This window comes from Triturus cristatus, chromosome 5_2, assembly GCF_964204655.1.
Source record: "Triturus cristatus chromosome 5_2, aTriCri1.1, whole genome shotgun sequence".
Classification (NCBI taxonomy): domain Eukaryota; kingdom Metazoa; phylum Chordata; class Amphibia; order Caudata; family Salamandridae; genus Triturus; species Triturus cristatus.
Window position 1 is genome coordinate 1,087,942,001 of NC_140588.1, and position 15,690 is coordinate 1,087,957,690.

At 51.0% G+C, this 15,690-nt stretch overlaps 1 protein-coding gene across 6 annotated transcripts in view; it reads left to right on the plus strand.

Moving 5' to 3' along the window:
* LOC146829723 (gap junction alpha-3 protein-like) overlaps positions 1–15,690 on the plus strand; it is a 184,703-nt gene that overhangs the window by 136,435 nt on the left and 32,578 nt on the right. For all 6 annotated transcript variants that reach the window (XR_014962288.1, XM_085608436.1, XM_085608434.1 and 3 more), the window contains exon 2: positions 2,753–2,852. The gene's annotated coding sequence lies outside the window, so the exon portion shown is untranslated. The remainder of the gene's footprint in view (positions 1–2,752; positions 2,853–15,690) is intronic.

A 15,690-nucleotide genomic window follows, 5' to 3' on the forward strand; every position in this document is an offset into this window, starting at 1 on the left:
GGGCTTGTTTAGATTGGGTTCTGTGACCCTACCCCGGATGGTTGCCCCTTATTTGAGGCCAAATGTAAGTATTTTTACTTTGCTGGAGTGTTCGTGCAGGTCTTAGTGAGGAGTAGTTGCGTGGAGTGGATAGAGTGACACAGAAATCAACAAACAAGGAAGATCGGAGTCACCTCAAAATGGGTTAAACTTGGTCCTGGGTTCGGGTAGAGCTGGGGGTTCCGCCTGTCAACAAACTGGTAAAGTCGCAATAACAACATTAGGGAGTTCTTGTTCAGCTTGAATTTGTGAAATGTTGCAGCATTTGGTTAGTGCTCTAAAGCACCACGAGGGGTCCTAAAAAGGGTTGGTTGGTTAGTTAGTTAGTTAGTTAGTTAGTTAGTTAGTTAGTTAGTTAGTTATCTGTAAGCTCGGGTTGCAATGCTGGTGTTGGCGAACTATCTGTCTACTTAAATAGGTGCAGGTGGTAGCATGCGTGGACAATGAAATGCCCAAACGAGATGCTCCGAGAGTGTTCATAAGCTATCAGTAAAGGTTTCTGAGCACTTTGAGTGCAAAGAGCTACTTTCTTTAAGTAATCATTTTTATATCGGTCCCACAGAGCAGTTGGGTCACCAGCGGTAGCACCTTTTAAGTAGCGGTACAGTAACTGCCAGTGTAACAATGTACTCATATGTATCATTGGCGTATCCAGAATCCTCTTGGTATTATTATTCATGCTATTATTCTTAATTCTGTTATTGCTATTTTTATTATTAATACAACTTTTGTCAACTTTCGCTCGTATCAGCCTTCTAAGCACCCATTGAAAATTCGCTAGTTTCCTAGCTTAGTGCTTAGAGCCCACCCATTGCTTTCCATTGGTTAACTCTTCTGTCACTCTCATTTGTTTGCTTTTTATTGACCAGCTTGTGTGGCCTTTATTTCTTCTTCTTGTGCTTCTCTCTTCCCTGGAGCATGGGCCCATTACGTGTGTCCTTCCACTGCTCACTTTTCAAGCACTACTTTTTTTACGTGTTGACTAGGCAGTTAATGTGCTGTCTCTTCGAGACATGCTGTATTCACTCTGTGAGCTTACAGCTCGCTCATTGCTTTTGATTCATTTCTTAGCTTGCCCTTCCCAAAAGCTTGCTTCTGTGTGGGTAATCTTGGTTTTTGGCCTTCTTTTGGTGTCTTGCTTCCTCTCTCGGAACAGGGGCCTATTAATTGGATACTTTCACTTTTCTCTATTTCTGTTTGTGTATGCGCACAATTTGTTTTGTTGGTTTCTGCCCGTCTGTGTTTTCAGTCGCTTCTCATTTGCTGTTATAGATGTTACTTCAATATCCGCTCCTGTTTATCGTCACATTCGTCAGATTGCCCTCACATCCCAACATGGAGAACAACTCTGTATATAAAGGTCATAATTAGAAAACAACATTAAAGTGAGAAGTGAACTGTCATAAACCGGTTTCTATGCACGACTGAGAGAAACACAAACTGAAATATGAAAAGTATAGATCGTTAAACTAGAATTGTTTCACAATGTCCATTGTTTTGAGCTATCCCTCCATTCCCAAACTGCCCCCAGGCTAAATGCAAAGAACTGTGTGTGCCTTTATTGGAGGATTCTTCTACCTCCCTCCCCCCACCCCCCTTTGTCTACCCCTTTTGTTTGTGCTCCTCGGTTGGCTTAATTCGGAAAGATGAAGAAAGACGCTACAGAAGCCACCATCTTGAAAGAGAGAGATTGCAAGTCCAATGAATAGAGAGCCACAGGAAACAAGCAAAAGTCACAACTTGTTAAAATGTTGGCACCTGATGTAAGGAGCTCGTTTGCTCGTTTTGATCCTGGTAACGTCCGATCCGCTAGCAGAACCAGAGCACTTGAGAGTATCTGTCTCCCACCCACCTCATCCCTATTCCTTCTCTAGCTCCGTTAGCCACCCCCACCCAATTGCAACAGCCAATAGCTCGACAATGGGCAAAACCAATTGGTTTTGTCAATGCTTGTTTCTTTTTGATTATGCACTTCATAAGAGTACATCTGTTTTCCAGCTGTTTCCCTGGTATACAGCTCTTCCCCTGTGCTCGCTTTTGCTTTCGCTCACCCCTGTGCCTCTCCCTGCCCCATCATGTGTTGTGCTCACCCTTGTGCTCCTCTCACCATGTTGCTTTCTCACCCATGTGTTTCCCCCAACAGCTCTATGTTCCTCTTTCTCTCTAGCCCATGTGCTTGTCTTCTCACCCCTGCACGTAGCTTTCCTTTCTTTTGCCTGTACTGCACTATATTGCTTCCAGCCCAACCCTCCGTGTTGTTCCTTCTCCTGTGCTGCTTCTCCCCGCATTGCTTTCTTCCACACCCCTGCCTTCTGTATTGCTTCCAAGCACCTGCACCTAAAAAGAAGGAATAAACACTTTAAAGCGACTTTTTTTAATTGATGGATCCAACTCAGATTGGTAAAGAAAAAGAAGTAGGGGTGAGCATGCGTATTGAACATGTCATAGCGCATTTTTTTTTCTCTTTGTACATGCTGCATAGCATTGGGTATGCTGTAGAACGTCACTTAAAACCACTGGCAAAGCCAACAGGTCCCAACGGCGGGACCCATTGGCTTTGCTAATGCTTGTTTGAATTTGTAGGTGTTTATGTTGCCTTTCAGAGTGGCTTGGCATGCATTTGACGAATGCCCACTTTCATTGTACCCCGTTAAACATGCATCAGGTGAATGCCTAGGACGGCGCCGTCTCACACTACCTACCTCCATTTCAGAAGCCGCTCCTGGGATGGCGTTGTCGGGAGTCGCGGAAGCCATGAGTCCGGCACTAAGGTTGTAAGCATCTCTCATGGGAACACAACACCTTACCACAAGGTGAGTGGACAACGTGCCTTACCTCATGTGCTAACATGCTGCTCTCCTAGAGGTCACCTCCGAAGTCAGGAGGATGTAAGCGGCGGGGTCTGCAGCGAGATGGTTTACACCGCACCCAAGGTCAGGAGTATGTAAGCTGGGTGTCTGCAAGTGAGATGGTTTACACCACACCCGAGGTCAGGAGTATGTAAGCAGCGGGGTCTGCAGCGAGGTGGTTTACACCACACCCAAGGTCAGAAGTATGTAGGAAGTGGCAGGTCTGCAGTGGGGTAGTTTACACCACACCCAAGGTCAGGAGTATGTAAGCAGCGGGGTCTGCAGCGAGATGATTTACACTACACCCGAGGTCAGGAGTATGTAAGCAGAGGGGTCTGCAGCAAGATGGTTTACACCACCCCTGAGGTCAGGAGTAGGTAAGCAGAGGCACGTCTGCAGCGAGGTAGTTTACCCACACCCGAGGTCAGGAGAATGTAAGCAACAAGTGTTTCTGCAGCGAGGTGGCTTACACCACCCACTCCCACCCAACAACTGTATCAACAAAGAAAACCCAATGTATGTCAAAGAAAGTGGTGTGCAGTGTGGTACTAAGAGATGAGGATAAGTTTCCACCATGGAGGAACTCTGCAAATCCAACTTAACACCCGTTTATTTAATTATATACATGGGGGTAATGTGGAACTTGCAGAGTTTTACTCAGTTGAATTCTATGGAGGGCAGCGCCTATACTTGTGGTGGGCTGCTCGCACCCAGCGCCCCCTGACTTCCGCCGTTTGCACTTCCTGGTATTGTCGCGGTCTAGTGCTCGGAACGGGCAGCCGCTGCACAGCAGGGCTGAGTGGTGGGCGGGAGGAGTCCCTGGCCTTAAAACCAATGCTGGAGCAAGCGTGCGGGATCAGAGGGCAGCGCCTATACTTGTGGTGGGTGCTCAGAACGCCGCTTTGCCTTCACCAGATAATTGCTGCTAAAACGCTGCTGAGTTCTAACTGCTGACATTCTTTTAAAACATTTAAAACTATTTTACCTGTGTAATCTGTGATTTGCACTTTGCACACGTAACTGCTGCATCGCGCTCCCAGCGCCCCCTCACTTCCGCCTTTTGCACTTCCTGGTATTGTCGCGGTCTAGTGCTCGGAACAGGCAGCCGCTGCACAGCAGGGCTGAGTGGTGGGCGGGAGGAGTCCCTGGCCTTAAAACCAATGCTGGAGCAAGCGCGCGGGATCAGAGGGCAGCGCCTATACTTGTGGTGGGCTGCTCAGAACGCCGCTTTGCCTTCACCAGATAATTGCTGCTAAAACGCTGCTGAGTTCTAACTGTTGACATTCTTTTAAAACGTTTTAAACTATTTTACCTGTGTAATCTGTGATTTGTACTTTGCACACGTAACTGCTGCATCTCGCTCCCAGCGCCCCCTCACATCCACCTTTTGCACTTCCTGGTATTGTCGCGGTCTAGTGCTCGGAACGGGCAGCTGCTGCACAGCAGGGCTGAGTGGTGGGTGGGAGGAGTCCCTGGCCTTAAAACCAATGTTGGAGCAAGCTCGCAACGGCGTGCCTAAGGCAAGCCCGTCTGCGCCCGACCGGGACCAGGGGCCAGGACCCCTGGCCCGCGCTTCATGTACTCCATGAAGGAACTCCAGTCCTTAAATCAAGGTTCGCTGCCACTGCATAATAAAGTGACAGATACCCTTAGGTTGGAAGGGCTGCTGAAGCCTCAATTAAATACGAGGAGGCTAAGCCATACCATACCCCTCCCCAGGCCGCCCTGACCTTTCAACCCGCGTGGACTTAGTTTTGCCACTCTTAACACCCGCTCTTTGCAGAAACACTCCCTCGAGGTCTTCTCGCTACTTCAAGAGGATAACCTAGACGTTCTAGGTGTCACGGAAACCTGGCTGGAAGAGTCCTCAACCCCGGATTTGGTAGCCTCCCTTCCACCGAACTATGCGGCTCTATATCCTAACAGGTCCGGCAGCTCCAGAGGGGGGGGGGGTCGCAATCCTCTACAACTGTCTATTAAAGACAGAAACCCTCTGTACAGAAAGTATCGAAGGTGCTGATGTACTGGGGGTTAAGTTCAGCTCCCCCACGGACTGTTTGGTAATTTTGATAGTATATCGCCCACCACGTACGCCACCCAGGTTCGTGGAAATGTTTTTGGAATTAGTCCACGATCTCCGCTCACGATACCGAGGGCTGGTGGTGATGGGGGATTTTAACTTCTATTGGGAGCACACTCCGAAAGATAGCCAGGCAAAACAGCTAGAAGAGGCGCTGATCTCTCTAGAACTCCGCCAATTAGTGGTAGGGCCCACGCATGTGAAGGGCCATACATTGGATCTGGTCTGGTCGTCTCACCCGCTGATCAGCCCCATAGTTATTACCCCCTGCTCCTGGTCGGACCATTATTTAATCTGTGGACGACTCTTCTTTACCAACCTAATAGCAACTCCTCCTCCGGAGTGGAAAGTACTGCGGAGCTGGAACACGATCAGAGCAGACGATCTGGTATCGACCCTTCTACACTCTGCCTCATCAACAACCCCACAGGGAGACCGATAGTTTCACCCTATCGATAAGGATCAGGAACGCCATTGACAGGGTTGCTCCTGCACGCAGGGAAAGCACTAAGGACAAAGGCAAAGGGGCCCCCTGGTTCAATGATGCACTTAGAAAAATGAAACAGACTCTTCGCCAGTGCGAGAGAGCCTGGCGCAAAGAGTATGAACCCAGCGCCCAGGCAGATTACGTCTCTATGTTCACGTCCTACAAGAAGGCTATTCTGTCAAGGAAGGCAGAATTTTATGAAGCAAAGATTGCTGCGGCAACGAATCCTCAGAAGGAGACCTTTCGGATCCTGAACGAGTTAAGAAAGGATAAGGGACAGAAGCCCTCCTTCTGTCAGGAAGACGGTCACAAATTCCAGCCCTTTTTTACTAAGTAAATAGAGGACCTCTTGACGGAAATCAATGGTACCCCGACTCTCGCCTACTTCACAGGACTGACCTTCACATCCCCCTCGTTCGCCAACCCTCTTAGCACTTTACCACTACTCACAAAGGAGGCCCTGTCACTTTTAATCGGCCGGGTGAAATCAGTGTCACCGGCTGACCCATGTTCGCCAAAGATTTTTAAGATGACCTTCCCTGGAATTGATAGCGAGGTGCTTTCACTTCTCAATCGGTCCCTGGAAACAGGGCTTGTCCCAGCTAACTTTAAGGAGGCCCGCGTCATCCCGCTTCTAAAAAAACCGGGGGCAGGCACCAAGAATCTAAAATATTTTAGGCCAATCTCACAGCTGCCTTTCCTCGCTAACGTACTAGAACAGTATGTACTGCTTTCCCTCTCACGCCACCTGGAAGACAATCACCTTGTAGAATCTAATCAGGCAGGGTTCAGGGCTCACCACAGCACGGAATTGGTCATGCTATCCGTGCTGGATGAATTACGACTGAGGGCAGACAGGAAGAAGCCATGTGCCCTGGTTTTGCTGGACCTATCCGCGGCATTTGACACAGTCAATCATGACCGATTACTGTCGCGGATTTCGGATCTAGGAATCTGGGGCACGGACCTGGCCTGGACTACTTATTTTCTTAAGGATCGCTCACAAAGAATCCAGCTAGCGGATCTGGTGTCCGAGCCAGGCTCTCTCTCATGTGGGGTACCCCAGGGCTCGGCACTATCACCCCTCCTTTTTAACGCCTACCTTCAGCCCTTAATATCTGCAGATGGAGTGCCGAATCTACAACTATGCCGATGATACCCAAATTACCATCCAGATTGACAGCTCACCGATGGCCCACTTAAAGATGCAAAACATTTTAAAATTTACTGTTAACTGGATGACGGCCAACACTCTTAAAATTAATCCAGACAAGACTGAGGTACTGGCCGTCACCACAGATTCCAATCCAAGGAATGATCTTTTGTGGCCACAAGAACTTGGCCCTTTTCCGGAACCGGCCGGGCTGTGAAAAGCTTGGGCATCAACATTGATGCCAAGCTATCCATGATACAACAGGTGTCGGCAGTAGTGGGTACCTGTGTGGGCCTGTTAAGACAACTGCAGAAACTGGCCCCCCTTCTCACCCCTCCAACACTTAGACTGGCGGTCTCAGCAATGATACTGTCGCGTCTGTACTATGGCAACGCCCTATATACTGGCCTCCCACAGCAACTGTTGGCCAGACTGCAGGTTGTCATGAACGACGCGGCCAGACTAATCTACAGAATGCCGAGATGAGCCCACGCCACCCCCTTGCTACGCGAGCTACATTGGCTCCCGGTCAGACAGAGAATCATGTTCAAAGGTCTCTGCATTGTACATAAATCTATGTATGGCCAAGCCCCAAGATATATCAAACACCGCCTAGCCAATTATGTCCCTAGCAGGGTGATCCGGTCAGCAGAGGCCAGCCGATTAGTCTGTCCCCGTTTCAACCTGTCTTCCGTGGGAGGAAGAGACTTCTCTACATCTATCCCTCAGTTGTGGAATAATCTGCCGGTAAACCTACGCAAGGAAGTGAACCTCCTCCCTTTTAGGAAAAAGCTGAAGACAGTTCTCTTCTCAGAAGCTTGGGGCATCATTTAACTTCTGCCAATCCTCTACTAACTTGATAGGTACGCCCTCTGAAAGCGCTTAGAGACCTGTTGGTGATAACGCGCTCTATAAATATAAATTACAAATACAAACTCTGTGAGATTCCACGAAGGTCCACGAGCAGTGGAATTTCGGCATGCCGTGCTGCTGATTTTTAATGCCGGGTGGCAAATGTCACCAAGCGCCGTGTCAGAGGGTGCAGCTCTTTCAATGCAAATGATAGTGACCTGCCGAGATCACCCGCATTGAAAAATTGTGCTGCCCTCCCGTCCTGTGAGTCCCAAGAATGATTCCCGTTTCTGCCCTCCCGCCCTGTGAGTCCCAAGAATGACTGTCTTTTCTGCCCTCCCGCCCTGTGAGTCCCAAGAATGACTGCCGTTTCTGCCCTCCCGCCCTGTGAGTCCCAAGAATGACAGCCGTTTCTGCCCTCCCGTCCTGTGAGTCCCAAGAATGACTGCCTTTTCTGCCCTCCCGCCCTGTGAGTCCCAAGAATGACTGCCGTTTCTGCCCTCCCGCACTGTGAGCCCCCAGAATGACTGCCTTTTTCTGCCCTCCCGACCTGTGAGTCCCAAGAATGACAGCCGTTTCTGCCCTCCCGTCCTGTGAGTCCCAAGAATGACTGCCGTTTCTGCCCTCCCGCCCTGTGAGTCCCAAGAATGACTGCCTTTTCTGCCCTCCCGCCCTGTGAGTCCCAAGAATGACAGCCATTTCTGCCCTCCCGTCCTGTGAGTCCCAAGAATGACGGCCTTTTCTGCCTTCCCGCCCTGTGAGTCCCTAGAATGACTGCCGTTTCTGCCCTCCCGCCCTGTGAGCCCCCAGAATGACTGCCTTTTTCTGCCCTCCCGTCCTGTGAGTCCCAAGAATGACTGCCGTTTCTGCCCTCCCGTCCTGTGAGTCCCCAGAATGACTGCTGTTTCTGTCCTCCCGTACTGTGAATCCCAAGAATGACGGCCTTTTCTGCCTTCCCGCCCTGTGAGTCCCTAGAATGACTGCCGTTTCTGCCCTCCCGCCTGTGAGCCCCCAGAATGACTGCCTTTTTCTGCCCTCCCGTCCTGTGAGTCCCAAGAATGACTGCCGTTTCTGCCCTCCCGTCCTGTGAGTCCCCAGAATGACTGCTGTTTCTGTTCTCCCGTACTGTGAATCCCAAGAATGACTGCCGTTTCTGCCTTCCCACCCTGTGAGTCCCCAGAATGACTGCCGTTTCTACCCTCCCCCTGTGAGTCCCCAGAATGACAGCCATTTCTGCCCCCCCCTGTGATTCCCCAGAATGTCTGTCGTTCTGCCCTCCCGTCCTGTGAGTCCCCAGAATAACTGCAGTTTCTGCCCTTCCGCCCTGTGAGTCCCAAGAATGACTGCCGTTTCTGCCCTCCCGTCCTGTGAGTCCCAAGAATGACTGCTGTTTCTGCCCTTCCGTCCTGTGAGTCCCAAGAATGACAGCCGTTTCTGCCCTCCCGTCTTGTGAGTCCCAAGAATGACTGCCGTTTCTGCCCTCCCGCCCTGTGAGTCCCAAGAATGACAGCTGTTTCTGCCCTCCCGTCCTGTGAGTCCCTAGAATGACAGCCGTTTCTGCCCTCCCGTCCTGTGAGTCCCAAGAATGACAGCCGTTTCTGCCCTCCCGCCCTGTGAGTCCAAAGACTGACTGCCGTTTCTGCCCTCCCGTCCTGTGAGTCCCAAGAATGACTGCCGTTTCTGCCCTCCTGTCCTGTGAGTCCCAAGAAAGGCTGCCGTTTCTGCCCTCCCGCCCTGTGAGTCCCAAGAATGACAGCCGTTTCTGGCCTCCCGCCCTGTGAGTCCCAAGAATGACAGCCGTTTCTGCCCTCCCGCCCTGTGAGTCCCAAGAATGACAGCCGTTTCTGACTGCCGTTTCTGCCCTCCCGTCCTGTGAGTCCCAAGAATGACTGCCGTTTCTGACTGCCGTTTCTGCCCTCCCGTCCTGTGAGTCCCAAGAATGACTGCCGTTTCTGCCCTCCCGCCCTGTGAATCCCAAGAATGACAGCCGTTTCTGCCCTCCCGTCATGTGAGTCCCAAGAATGACTGCCGTTTCTGCCCTCCCGCCCTGTGAATCCCAAGAATGACAGCCGTTTCTGCCCTCCCGTCCTGTGAGTCCCAAGAATGACTGCCGTTTCTGCCCTCCCGCCCTGTGAGTCCCAAGAATGACAGCCGTTTCTGACTGCCGTTTCTGCCCTCCTGTCCTGTGAGTCCCAAGAATGACTGCCGTTTCTGCCCTCCCGCCCTGTGAGTCCCAAGAATGACAGCCGTTTCTGACTGCCGTTTCTGCCCTCCCGTCCTATGAGTCCCAAGAATGACTGCCGTTGCTGCTCCCCGTCCTGTGAGTCCCAAGAATGACTGCCGTTTCTGACTGACGTTTCTGCCCTCCCGTCCTGTGAGTCCCAAGAATGACTGCCGTTTCTGCCCTCCCGCCCTGTGAGTCCCAAGAATGACAGCCGTTTCTGCCCTCCCGCCCTGTGAATCCCAAGAATGACAGCCGTTTCTGCCCTCCCGCCCTGTGAGTCCCAAGAATGACAGCCGTTTCTGACTGCCGTTTCTGCCCTTCCGTCCTGTGAGTCCCAAGAATGACTGCCGTTTCTGACTGCCGTTTCTGCCCTCCCGTCCTGTGAGTCCCAAGAATGACTGCCGTTACTGCCCTCCCGCCCTGTGAGTCCCAAGAATGACAGCCGTTTCTGCCCTCCCGTCCTGTGAGTCCCAAGAATGACTTCCGTTTCTGCCCTCCCGCCCTGTGAGTCCCAAGAATGACAGCCGTTTGTGCCCTCCCACCCTGTGAGTCCCAAGAATGACAGCCGTTTCTGACTGCCGTTTCTGCCCTCCCGTCCTGTGAGTCCCAAGAATGACTGCCATTTCTGCCCTCCCGTCCTGTGAGTCCCAAGAATGACTGCCATTTCTGCCCTCCCGTCCTGTGAGTCCCAAGAATGACTGCCGTTTCTGACTGCCGTTTCTGCCCTCCCGTCCTGTGAGTCCCAAGAATGACTGCCGTTTCTGCTCCCCCGTCCTGTGAGTCCCAAGACTGACAACCGTTTCTGACTGCCGTTTCTGCCCTCCCGTCCTGTGAGTCTCAAGAATGACTGCCGTTTCTGCCCTCCTGCCCTGTGAGCCCCCAGAATGCCTGCCTTTTTCTGCCCTCTCGTCCTGTGAGTCCCAAGAATGACTGCCGTTTCTGCCCTCCCGTCCTGTGAGTGCCCAGAATGACTGGGGTTTCTGTCCTCCCGTACTGTGAGTCCCTAGAATGACTACCGTTTCTGCCCTCCCATCCTGTGAGTCCCCAGAATGACTGCCGTTTCTACCCTCCCCCCTGTGAGTCCCCAGAATGACAGCCATTTCTGCCCCCCCTGTGAGTCCCCAGAATGACTGCCGTTTCTGCCCTCTCGCCCTGTGAGTCCCCAGAATAACTGCTGTTTCTGCCCTTCCGCCCTGTGAGTCCCAAGAATGACTGCCGTTTCTGCCCTCCCATCCTGTGAGTCCCAAGAATGACTGCTGTTTCTGCCCTTCCGTCCTGTGAGTCCCAAGAATGACAGCCGTTTCTGCCCTCCCGTCCTGTGAGTCCCAAGAAAGACTGCCGTTTCTGCCCTCCCGTCCTGTGAGTCCCAAGAATGACTGCCGTTTCTGCCCTCCCACCCTGTGAGTCCCAAGAATGACAGCTGTTTCTGCCCTCCCGTCCTGTGAGTCCCTAGAATGACAGCCGTTTCTGCCCTCCTGTCCTGTGAGTCCCAAGAATGACAGCCGTTTCTGCCCTCCCGCCCTGTGAGTCCCAAGAATAACTGCCGTTTCTGCCCTCCCGTCCTGTGAGTCCCAAGAATGACTGCCGTTTCTGCCCTCCTGTCCTCTGAGTCCCAAGAATGACTGCCGTTTCTGCCCTCCCGCCCTGTGAGTCCCAAGAATGACAGCTGATTCTGCCCTCCCGCCCTGTGAGTCCCAAGAATGACAGCCGTTTCTGCCCTCCCACCCTGTGAGTCCCAAGAATGACAGCCGTTTCTGACTGCCGTTTCTGCCCTCCCATCCTGTGAGTCCCAAGAATGACTGCCGTTTCTGCCCTCCCGCCCTGTGAATCCCAAGAATGACAGCCGTTTCTGCCCTCCCGTCCTGTGAGTCCCAAGAATGACTGCCGTTTCTGCCCTCCCGCCCTGTGAGTCCCAAGAATGACAGCCGGTTCTGACTGTCGTTTCTGCCCTCCTCTCCTGTGAGTCCCAAGAATGACTGCAGTTTCTGCCCTCCCGTCCCGTGAGTCCCAAGAATGACAGCCGTTTCTGACTGCCGTTTCTGTCCTCCCGTCCTGTGAGTCCCAAGAATGACTGCCGTTTCTGCCCTCCCACCCTGTGAGTCCCAAGAATGACAGCCGTTTCTGACTGCCGTTTCTGCCCTCCCGTCCTGTGAGTCCCAAGAATGACTGCCGTTTCTGCTCCCCCGTCCTGTGAGTCCCAAGAACGACTGACGTTTCTGACTGCAGTTTCTACCTTCCCGTCCTGTGAGTCCCAAGAATGACTGCCGTTTCTGCCCTCCCGCCCTGTGAGTCCCAAGAATGACAGCCGTTTTTGTCCTCCCGCCCTGTGAGTCCCAAGAATGACAGCTGTTTCTGCCCTCCCGCCCTGTGAGTCCCAAGAATGACAGCCATTTCTGACTGCCGTTTCTGCCCTTCCGTCCTGTGAGTCCCAAGAATGACTGCCGTTTCTTCCCTCCCGTCCTGTGAGTCCCAAGAATGACTGCCGTTTCTGCCCTCCCGTCCTGTGAGTCCCAAGAATGACTGCCGTTTCTGCCCTCCCGTCCTGCGAGTCCCAAGAATGACTGCCGTTTCTGACTGCCGTTTCTGCCCTCCCGTCCTGTGAGTCCCAAGAATGACTCCTTCGAATTCCCAGCACCGTCAACTCAGTCAGGTCTGGTCTAGGTCCGGCCAGCGGTAGCTTCAGACAATGACCTGCTGTTCTTCTAATAAAGTGACAACGTGATGATTATTTCATTGCAGTCATTGAGGTGTTGAACTTCTCTTAAGATTGTTTTGTTTATGAAACCATTGAGCCAGCAGAGTAAGGGAAGTCCGGAAGCAGTGCTTAATTTGTAAAAAGATAGGTGCCTGGGCTCTCGTCAGGTGGCCACTGCAGCTTGCACCCCACATTGCCTCTACCATGCTGTCAATGATAGTGATAACACAAATGCTGTTACTATCATTGGCTTTGGGGAGAGGAGATGGCCTAACGGCTAGGGCGGTTGACCTCAAATCTGGGGCTCCGGTTCGAGCCTCGGCACAGAGGAACAACATCCAGTGATTCTGGGCAAATCACTTCATCTCCCCCTGCCTAACAAAACTGAATGTGTCCTCATGTAATGCAACTGGTGCTCGTGTGAATGGTCCGATACCTTAGGGTCAATTTCACGCTGTATAAAACTCCATAAAAAATAAAAATAAACTTCTAAGCCTCAGACTTGAACAAATGTGATGATTCGTACTGTTCCAGGCCTCCAAAGCTATAAGAATGGCTTGGGCAGCAGGTAAAAGTCCTTTTTAATGTATATTGAATGCATTTTAACCTTTGTTGTGCTCATCCCTAAATTAGCCAGACACCGCCACCTTGTGGCAGATTGTCAGAAGCACTGGTGTTGACAATTAAGTGCAGGTGATGAGCACCAGAAACCACCGGCTGTAATTAAGCACTGGCAGGAAGTGCTGCTTTATGTTAATTTTACTGCTGGTTCGGTTGACACGGAGAAAAAGAACGATTTGAGCAGAGGCTCAGTGCTTTAAATGGGCCGGTACTCACCGGTACGGAGTACCGCCACTTTTTATTTTTCTCCCTTTGAGTACCGGAACTTTTCCTTAGCCAAGGACAGTACCGGTACTCAGGGGAAAGTCAGGCAGTGCAGGCTCGATGGCACTGGAGACTGTGCTGCGCAGAAAGTGCTCTGCTCGGCTGCTGCCGAAAAAGAGAAGGCAGAATGGAGGGAGGGGCAGTGTATGTCTTGAATGGAGCCGCTGCTGGGCAATCCCTCCCGCAGAGGCTCATTTGCATCACTTAAGGGCTGTTTAGGGTTGTGAATGCCCTGCGGCCCTCTGTGAAAGTGAAGGGTCCAATCAGACCCTGCCCAGTCAATCACACTGTAGGTGTGGGAGTCTGAGCCTATCCCCTACCCCACAAATCTAATTACAGCGTGACACCCGAGATGAATGCACCTCTCAGCACGAGTCTGCGAAGGTGGGGTGGGGGGGGTTTACACGCTACCTAGCATCGGATTGGGAAGGCGGACAATGGGCGATGGGATGGTGCCTAAGGGTCTCTCTGTTTTTCTTCCCTGCTCCCTGTCCAGGCTAGCGCCCTGAAGCTATAGTTTGCTGGGAAAGGGGAGAGTTAGTGAATTGGCCTTGATGTGTGCCTGTTGTTAGCACCTTCACTCCAGTGTCTTTCAGGCCGTGGTGGGGGGTTCATGTTTGCATAGGCCGTGAGGCATCTTTCCCAGATAGGAAAATTAAGAGGATGTAATGTTAGGGCCGGTCAGAGCTGCCTAACAAGGAACTATGAAAATAGGTTTGAGTCCCAGCTTCAGCTCAACATCCTGTGAGTCTGAGCAAATGACTTAATTGTCCTAGGCCTAAAACAAAAATTAATGTGACTGTCTTTAATGTAACTGGTGCTCATGTAATCTCTGCCCTTGTGTGTCTGCTATGTTTGCCTGCATTTGTATGCCTGTTTTTGTAAGATAAAAGTGAGAGAAAGAGAGAATCAAGACACTCTCAGGCTCTCAGGAGGTATTTTAAAGAAAATGGATGGCACTTTGTGTGTACATGTCTGCTCGGCGACAAAGATACATAAATAACGAAAAAAAGGGTTGGTGGGTGAGTGAGTGGATGGATGAGTGAGCAAGGGTGGATGTATGGATGGATGTATGGATGGATGGATGAATAGATGGATGGATGAGTGAAAGCATGAATGGGTGAAAGAGGGTGGATGATTGGCTAAAAGGGCGGATTATGGGTGGATAAGTGAAAGATTGGATGGATTAATGAAAGGGTGGATGATGGATGAGTGAAAGGAGGGATTGAGTGAAAGGGTGGATGGAATGAAAAGGTGGATGGAATAAAAGAGTGAAAGGGTTGATAGATGGATGAGCGAATGGATTGATGGATGAGTGAAAAGGTGGATAAAGAGATGGATGAGTGAAAGGATGAATGGATAGGTTTGGAGATGGATGGATAGGTTTGGATATGAAGGGTGGATAGACGGAACGGTGAAAAACTGAATGATTGATGAAAGACTGAATAGACAATAGAATGTAAAGGTTAAATGGTGGACATCAGTAGGTAAATGGTAGGATGTAAGGATGAATGGATAGATCGATGGAAAAGACAAGAGATATCTTCTGGGGAGGGTCATGATTGTTTGCTTCATTTTCTTGGTGCCATAAGATCTTTTGTTCGAAGTGGGGGTATTTTCAGTTTCTTCCTACTTGCATGCTCAAAAATATCTAGTATTGTGCCAAACAGCAATTAACAGTATGACAATAAAAAGGTGCAACTATTTTTAAAAAAAAGGAAATGTTAACATATTATCGCATTTCTCTTTCAATTTGTGTAATAAGTTAACTTGCTTTGTTTATATAAACACATTTCTCATGTGTTTTGGTATGTGCTGCAACTAATATAGAAGTCGTTAAGTATCATGATGTCTGGCCTTTAGCCCCGCCCCTAGCCCCGCCCCCTCACTACACCTGTAGCTCATTTTAATGAGTACCTGCACTTATTTTTTCCCATTTAAAGCACTGCTCCTAGCGACTCCTCCCACATGCATTGTAGGTGGTGTCACTCCTCAGACTCCTCCCACATGCATTGTAGGTGGTGTAACTCCTCAGGGTGTCACTCTTCAGACTCCTCCCACATGCATTGTAGGTGGCCTCACTCCTCAGACTCCTCCCACATGCATTGTAGGTGGTGTCACTCCTCAGACTCCTCCCACATGCATTGTAGGTGATGTCACTCCTCAGACTCCTCCCACATGCATTGTAGGTGGCGTCACTCCTCAGACTCCTCTCACGTGCCTGTGGCTTGATGTGTGGGAGGAGTCTAGCAGCAGCGTTCTGAACCCTCTCTAATCTCACATCTGGCAGAGGTGAGCCGTGATGCGGACCATCAGTGTAATCCAGTTTGGAGAGCACCAGAGAGCTGGCAGCTTGAACCCTGAGGGGGTCCAGGGGCAGGAAGACGCGTGGTAGTGTTTTCATTGTGAGAAAGCTCGAACTGGTG